We start from the raw sequence: 9621 nt of genomic DNA on the forward strand, positions 1-9621 counted from the left end.
GGCAGGTCAAAAAACATGCGCAAAAATAAAGAGCGTAAGTATGAAAACCCTGAGCCAAAGGACAGGTTGAAATATATAAGTGTGAAAAAAGATCGCATATATATATAAATAAAAAAAATATATATATCCTAGCCCGAAGGGTAGGTCATACACATGTAAATGGCCCGGGGACAGGCCTTAAATTGTCTCCCCTTCAAATAAAAGCTGCCTAAGGCAGCAGCAAGTATGTACAAACAAAAAAAAAGAGTTATAAAAAGAACGGGTAAAATCTGGGTCAATAATGTGGCAGCTCAGTCAGCCCGCGGAGGAAGACGAGGTCCGATCCGTGCCTCAAGCTCAGCATCAAGCCTTTTCTTCTTTTCCCGAAATTTGGCAATCATGTCCTCGGGTTTGGGATAAAAAGTAAGCTTGATACTCTGATCATTGGTGGCCCAAGCCATGTAGACACCATCATCAAAGCGCTTCGGGCACCGGGCGCAGGAGACAGGAGAAAGGAGCTCGGCCCTCTTGGCCTTCCTGATAGACTGATCTTTGTAGTCCCGAAGCTCCTTCAACTCCGCAGCTAGAGCGGCCTTGGATTCGATATCCGACTGGTGAGTCTCCTCTAGAGACCTCACCTTGGCGGCCATTTCATCCAAAGCCTCCCTGGCCTCCCGAAGATCTCGCCTAGCCTTCTCGGCAGCCTCGGTTTGAGCCCTTAGCTCCTCCTGATGATGGGCCTCCATCCTACCTCTCCGCTGGGCCTCGGCCTGGATCATGTCCTTGTTGGAAATTATTTTACCAGGATCTTAGATCTACTCACAAGTATGTTTATTAACACCCTAAATATGAACTTTCTAAAACGATAAATTAAACACATATAAAGTTAAAGAAACCTTACATTGGGTGCAGCGGAATAATATGACTCCTTCCGTTCAGATATCTAGCCCTTGATTCCTTTCTGTAGCAGAGCATTATCAATATCTGAACCTGGATCTCTTTCTCTGAATCTTTGATGCTGAAACTCCTTTGGTGATGATCTTTCTTCACGATCTTCCTCACTATGATTGAGGTATCACTTGATGTGTGTGGGCACTACTCATACACTAAGGATTTTGAAATTATCAAGGAAGAAGAGAGAGAGAGTGGTCAGCTAAAGATAGGGAGAGAGAAGGCTCAGTTTTTCTGAATAGAAAAAGTCAGAAGATAAGTGTAATTTTCCTGAAGCCTTCACTATCTATTTATAGCATTCCTACTAGGGTTAGATTTGAATTATATGGCATTAAAATAATGAAAAAATCAGTTTAAATTTCCTACAAAAGTGGTTGGCCCTAAACTTAGTGGATTGGGCCTTGCTTTTTGCAATTTTGCAATTTTAACACCTTTTGTATCTGATTTTCTCAAAAATGCCAATTTCCTAATTCAACCATTTAAATGCCAATTCTAACTATTTAATAACTATAAATAATTATTAAATAATATTGTCATTTATCATATTTATTAATTGAACCATACAAAGTATCATAATTAACAAATATGCCCCTATAAACTCTTTCTTTACAATTTCGCCCGTACTTAGTGAAAAATTCACAAATAGACATAGTCTAATTTGAGAATTATAATTGATTAATCAAAACCAATTACATGAGTCTTACAAGCAATATTATCTCAACTAGTGGGGGGACCATGGGTCTATATAACCGAGCTTCCAATAAGTAGATCAAGAATTTAACACTAAAATTCACTAACTTATTAATTCTTCGTTGAATCCACGCATAGAACTTAGAATTGCACTCTCAGTATATAGAATGCTCTATATGTTCCACCATATAGACACATCATTAGTTATCCATTGTTATAATCCTAATTTGATCAATGATCCTCTATATGAATGATCTACACTGTAAAGGGATTAAATTACCGTTACACCCTACAATGTATTTATTCCTTAAAACACTTGACCCCGTATAAATGATATTTCAGCTTATGTGAAATGAGTACTCCACCATTTATGTTCGTTTGGTCAAGCTCGAAGGAGATCATCCTTTGCTTACTATTCGCCAGATAGAAGCTATAGATTCCATGTTTATGATAGCGCTCCCACTCAATTGCACTACCGTGTTCCCAAAATGTACGTATCACCCTGACCTAAAAGTAGGCTTAACTAACAAATCAAAGAACACGAATAGCCTTTCAAGATTGAGCCTAATCATATCTGGATTAAGATCATTTGATCTAGGATCAACTAGGCGATATTGACTTGAATAGATATTACGGTAAGTTTAATAAATCTAAGTCAAAGTTCAATATCGGTCCCTTCCGATGCATACTCCATGCATCCAACCTGAGCTTTACTTTAACCAATGCTCTGGAAAGAACATAGCACTTCTCCAAATGCAAGTAAACTCTTGTTGTAGATTATCATATCAGTAAAACCCTGTGTCTGATAAATCTAGGAAACTTTATTCACATAGTCATGTTTACTTTCCAATGTGTTGACGGCACAATAAACAGGATCAAGTATGTGAAAAGGGTTTCAGATGAATTTATACATTATGTACATATAATCATGAAATAAATCATGTGAACCATGCAACATTAAATGTTATTTCGATCTATATTAATAAACAAATCGATTATATTGAAATGAGTTTTATTTAGGGCATAAAACCCAACAAACTCCCACTTGCACTAATATAAAACAAAAAGTGCGTTTCAAATAATCTCAACACCTTGATATGCAAATCAAGTGTAGTAGTAGTAAACTCCTCGTAATAGGATCTGAAAGGTTGAATTAACCACAACCTTTTCTCCACTATTACTCTTCCTTAATCACAAAATCATTGATAATGTGAAATTCCTCTCTATATGTTTACTCTCTTGGGATATTTGGATTCTATATCTTTGGCAACTACTTTTGGTTAATCAGGAAATTAACACTAGTAGTTTAAGGCAATTTGGAATGGTGCCAAAGATGTATAGAACTTTCCTTAGACTGAATAAGTACCTTTCCTGCAGCTTTAACATTCAGTCTCTCTACGAGTAGACCTAGAGACTTCAGATAGGTTTTTACACTTCTCCAAAATCACTATTCCACCCCCAGAGTAACCACCATCTTATCAGAAATATTTACTAGCACATAGGCAAATTTCGAAATCTGATATGGTGTAGTCTAAGAGTTTTAAACACACCCTTATAGACTAACATATAGTTCCTCTTCTTTATCTTAGGATTTACTTGATTGTCTTCCAATGTTCTTCTCTGGATTAATCGATACCTACTCATTACTCCCACTCAACAGCAGGTGTCTGGTCTAAGGCATACAAAAGCATATCTAAGACCTCTCACTGTTGATGTAAGAAATTCTTTCATGGCTTTATCTTTTCTGGAATAGTTAAGACTTTTCCTTAGATAAATAAAATCTATACCTAAGAAGTTGTGAAGCTTCTATAGATTGCCATTAGAAAGAAAATGCTTCAGCATCTTACTAAAGTAAGTTGCTTGCATTAGAGTAAGTAATTACCAGGTATACCACAAGCCATAGGTTTAGATAATCTCAAACCTATAATACTAGGAACAGGAAGTTTTGTTAAGTCCATAGAATAGACTTATTAACGAAAATTTCCTTTTATGTCCTTGTAATAGAAAACTTTAGGTTATTCCATGTGAATGGATTAAACCATAGTTCTATTGGCTTTCTTCTTAGTTTCTTATCTTGACAATCCATTACTTGTTTAAACTCACAATGGATTTTAATCACTTGTGTCTCCCGAGTCATAAGAAGGTGAGTTCTAGAAACTCTCCCACTACGACAAGGTACCGTGAATTATGTCGAAGAAAACTAAATGGTATTGATCTCTTCGGTTGTGACAAGACAACAGAGGCAGTGGGATCATCATATGTTATATAAGATGATAGAACACTTTTGGAATCAAGAATAAATATCTCCTTTATTTGCTACTTGTTTTTCAGACTTAGTCATTTTCTTAGAAAAGTAGTATTTGTTTGAACAAACACTTTCTTATCTATTGACAATGGGATGGTCCACCCCTAATCACTTAGAAAAGCTAACAAACCATGGTTAACAGTTCTAGCCTTTCTTAAGATTTTGATTAGGTCATCCATGAATCTAGTAATGATTTACATTAAGTATACAACCATTACATCATTCTGAAATTGTATTACCATAGAAGGACTTAGGCAACGACTAGTAACTAATCATCAATATGCAAATCGAAATTTCTGGGGAGGTAAGTTTGGATATAATTCAAAAATCAATTTAATGATCTTTGAACTGCATATCTACTAACTATTTCTCCACCCCTATCAGTTCGCAAGATCTTTAACCACTTACCTTAATGGTTTTAACCATTGCTAGAAATTAATGAAATTTTTCAAACATTTCAAATTTCTTTGCTAAAAGGTATAATCTAGAGTTATCGTCTTAAGAATACAACGAAAAACTCATATCCACCCACTGAATGTACATCCATCTCGCGAATGAGATGAACTACTTTCGGTGGATATAGGCATATTATCTCTTTGCAGAGATTGATCATGTCAAATTCACTATGAACAAGATACAAATGCCATAGATTAAAAAAAATGTGGTAGTGTCTTTTGATGACATAGGTTTAGTTACATCAAAGAGTTCTTAGAATAGTGCAAGTGGATCCTGGTCACAGAATACCTAACTCATATTCCATACAGTTTGAATCCATTAATAAAAGATGGATATTAAACACTTGAGAAAGTGTAACTGTATTGTATCTGGAATTAGAAATATAAGAAAATTTCTGTTTGGATTCTAAAATTAAAGTCAAAGACTTAAATTCAACCAAATATAATGAGTAATTCTTTCTTGGACCACCACTTTACTAATACAAACTCTAAGTCGATTTGCCCATACAAGTAGGAGATTTCTAGGATTGAGGATTTATATCAATTGGGAATAGAATTTCGGGATTATAATCATATACATCATTTAATTTCTTAAGAGAAAATATAGAATGACATGAAATGATTTATAGACCATTCATCCAATGATATGTTTTGAAGCTAATTCAAAATGAATAAGCTAAGAGGAATTAGGATAATTTCGTTTATAAATAAGAATCCAACGATGCTTCGATTAGCGAAAGTCAAAGTAATCTTATTTATACAATCTTCTTGTTTCATATCGTAAAAATACTAGTCTAAGGTGTCATCAATTGATGAACAGCTAGATGTCGCATATACAATATTTATCTTTTGAGATCTTACACTATTATGTATGTCTAATGGTGAAAATCCACTAGGGATTTATCTCATTAGATAAACAAACATGTTGGACCAACAATGAAGATTCGAAATTAAACTACAACTTAATAACAGAAAATAACATGGTTCAATATAAATTCATACACAATTCAGAAATTATAAACATATAGCAAGTAGGAATGACTAGTGAAAATACTAAAACATACAATCCTAAATAATTTCCAAGGTTTTCAATAAACTGATACAGTGTCCCGGTAGGCGAGAGTCAAAGCATCATTTATTGAATAGAGTTGTCAGCTCATCTAAAATAGAAACCATTCTAGCAACCTTTTATTCGATCAAAATAAGAATCCAACGTTGTCCCAGTAGGCGAGAGTCAAGGTTATTCTCATTTTATGAGCTTCCACCATTGTTTCATGTTTCATAAGTTTATCTCTAAGTAGTCACCGTAGGGGAGAGTCTAATAGAGACGAAAACTTACAAAACACTTATCAAATGAAATCTTACGGTGTTAAATGCGTTCAACGAATAACCATCCATAGGGGGACGAAGTCTAGCGTCTCGAGGTTATATTGAAAAAATTTAACTTTTGTAAGACCAACAATGGAGATCGAATATCTTATAATAAAGCTCATTATTTGAAAAGAGTTGTATTTTCTTTTATTCTCTTTATTTATTCTATTTATTTTAAATATATATTTATTTAATTAAAATCTTCAATTTAGAATGAAAAATTCTAAATATAAATTTTAATTTAATATTTATAAATTTTACTTAGATGGATATGAAAATAACATGAATTATTTCCATCTTAGTAATAATTTCCAATAAATATTTAGAAAAAAATATTTAAGTTGTTACAAAATTAATTTAAATTAATTTACAACTCAAATTTAATTTTCTATAAATATATATTGCATTTCGAAAAATTAAAGTATATAAGAATACAATTTTCGAAAAATGCATATTAAAATAAAAAATAAATCCTGGAAAAATTATTCTAATTTAATGTTGGCCCAAAATTAATTAATAAAATTAATTTACAACAAAAAATATAATTTTCCTATTTAATTAAATATATAAGAAAAATTACAAATATTTAAGTATGATGATGAAAATCAACTTAAATATTAATTTTCTATTTAATTAAATACACTAGAAAAATACTTCAAGCAAAAATATCACCTATCTAGATTTTCCTTTGACTAATTAATTCTATTTCTAATAATATACTTTAATTCAATTTATTTTAAATTAATCAATAAATGAAAAAATCATTGATTTAAGTTGATCCAAGAATTAATTAAAATAAATAATTAATTTACAACTTAATCTATTTTTCAAGATAAAATTCGAAATTCTAGCATTTAAGAAATGCAATTTCGAAAAATTGATTAATAAAATAAAGAAAAAATATATTTTGAAAATTATTTAAATTTAGTTGAAAAATTAAATTTCAACTAAAAATAATTTTCTTTATAATTAAATGTCATGAAAAAGAAATATTTAAGTATGATGATTAAATCAACTTAGATATTTTATTTTCAAATTAATTAAATGTATTAAATTCAAGAAATAAATAATTAAGTGTAGAGAAGGCTTAATTATTAATCTCTAGTTTAATACTAGGAAAAATATACTTAAAATAAATTGTACCAAAATTAATTATATAAATAATTAATTTCACAATTTATAATATTTTCCTATTTAATATTAGAAATAATAAGTAGTCTAGAAATAACTATCTAGAAAATATCTTATTTGACTAAGTATCTTTTCCACAAAATTTGAAAAAATATCTAATTTAAGTTGTATTAGAAAAAAATCTAGAACTTAAATATTTTCAAATTTAAATTTAATTAAATATCAAAAATTAAGTTGTAACCACTTAATTTGAAAATATTCCATTTTAAGTTAATATTCGAAAAAATATTAACTTAAAAAATATCTAAAGAATCTTAATAACCAATGCCTAAAATTCCTCAACTTAATTTTGAAATTTGAAATTCAAAAGATATTCAGATTTAAGTTGGTTAGTTGTAGATAACTAAATATCAACTTAAATAGGAATATTTAATGAAAAATTTAAATTAAGCTCCAGAAAGAATCTAGATGGTTATAATTCTATATTTAATTAAATACAAGAAAATACATATAGTTTAGCTTAGAATAAAAAAAATTCTTTAAACTATATTTTTCTTAAATTAATTTCAAAATAAATGAAATTAATTATGTTGCTAATCAATTTTTATTAGGTTAAACTAAAGTGTAATTAACCTAGTACAGCTTATTCAAATCGTGCAAATGGGCCTTCACAATTGGGGTGGTTTGTGTGAGGGGGTGCTGGGTTCAGTATGTCGTACCCACTTCTATGGCTCCCAACTCTCACACAAGGCCCAAAAGAGAGGAATTTAACCTTAATAAGAACAACTGTTATTCATTGAGTAAGCCCAATAACTAAATGGGCCTAAATAAATTCTATCAAGAACTATGATAATTTATTTTAGCAACAACAACCTATATGTATCTATAATCAAATTAAACACATAGGCTCACACAGGCACACTTTGGATGGGTCCTATCATGTTGCTAGGTCATACACAGATGAAAGAAGATTGTAAAATTTACCTGTTACAAATTATTAACTTGACCAAGTGGAGCCATCGTATCATTAGATCTGGCAAAAAGTAACCATGGCTATTTGCAATCAAGTAATAATAGGTTTTGAAAACTTACAAACAAGCTAAAACACATACTCCTGCAACAGGGTTAGCTGGATAGTTGGAAGTAGGATTTATTTAATTTTAAATAAATAATTTCGAATAAATAAATAATTAAATTAAAAAAAATATTCGAAAAATAATTTAAAAAATTAATTTCTAATTTAAAATTAAATTTCGAAAATAAAAAAAAATTAAAATTAAACCTACTTTTTATCTTATATCTATTTAAAATTACATGATTATAAATATCTATTTTAAATTTAAATAAGGTCAAAATATCTTAAAAAGATTTAAAAAAAAATCTTAAAAGATAAGATATTTTTAAATATCTTAAAAGATAAGATATTTTAAAATATCTTAAAAGATTTTATAAATATCTTAAAAGATATTTTTTTAAAATATCTTAAATATCTTAAAAGATATTATAAATATCTTAAAAGATATTACAAATATCTAAAAAATCTGACCTTAAATTTTAAAAAAAATATAATCAAATTTAAAAATAAGATAGATTTTTAAGCAAAAAGATAAATACTAATTCTATTCGAATTCAAATTACACTAATATCTTGAATTAATTTAAAAAAAAAATTAAATTAATTCAAAATGATAATTAGAATTGAATTAGGAATAGTAATAGTATATATACAAAACCATACAAAAAATTGGAAGTTAATTCCATGAAAAAGTATGAAAAATTGAAGAAAAAGGAAAAAATCCGAAACTGTACGGACAGTTCTCATGATCGTGCGAAACTATCAAGACAAATTTCCGATTTTGTCAAATCTTCAAAAAATCATAACTAATTCAAATAAAATCCAAATTGAGTTCTGTAAAAGGCTAACTTGCTTAATTTTTTCCATACTATCCAATAAAAATAATTCCAGAAACGAAATCACAATTATTGTTCACGAAAATTTCACAAACATCAATCAATCATCAAATAACACTCAATACAACATGATACCATCCAAAGAACATACAAACAATCGTTTTAAAGTCCAAATTTCTTGCAAATAAATCAATTACCATGGCTCTGAGGCCAGTTGTTGGAAATTATTTTACCAGGATCTTAGATCTACTCACAAGTATGTTTATTAACACCCTAAATATGAACTTTCTAAAACGATAAATTAAACACATATAAAGTTAAAGAAACCTTACATTGGGTGCAGCGGAATAATATGACTCCTTCCGTTCAGATATCTAGCCCTTGATTCCTTTCTGTAGCAGAGCATTATCAATATCTGAACCTGGATCTCTTTCTCTGAATCTTTGATGCTGAAACTCCTTTGGTGATGATCTTTCTTCACGATCTTCCTCACTATGATTGAGGTATCACTTGATGTGTGTGGGCACTACTCATACACTAAGGATTTTGAAATTATCAAGGAAGAAGAGAGAGAGAGTGGTCAGCTAAAGATAGGGAGAGAGAAGGCTCAGTTTTTCTGAATAGAAAAAGTCAGAAGATAAGTGTAATTTTCCTGAAGCCTTCACTATCTATTTATAGCATTCCTACTAGGGTTAGATTTGAATTATATGGCATTAAAATAATGAAAAAATCAGTTTAAATTTCCTACAAAAGTGGTTGGCCCTAAACTTAGTGGATTGGGCCTTGCTTTTTGCAATTTTGCAATTTTAACACCTTTTGTATCTGATTT

This window comes from Cannabis sativa, chromosome 4 (genome assembly GCF_029168945.1).
Source record: "Cannabis sativa cultivar Pink pepper isolate KNU-18-1 chromosome 4, ASM2916894v1, whole genome shotgun sequence".
Classification (NCBI taxonomy): domain Eukaryota; kingdom Viridiplantae; phylum Streptophyta; class Magnoliopsida; order Rosales; family Cannabaceae; genus Cannabis; species Cannabis sativa.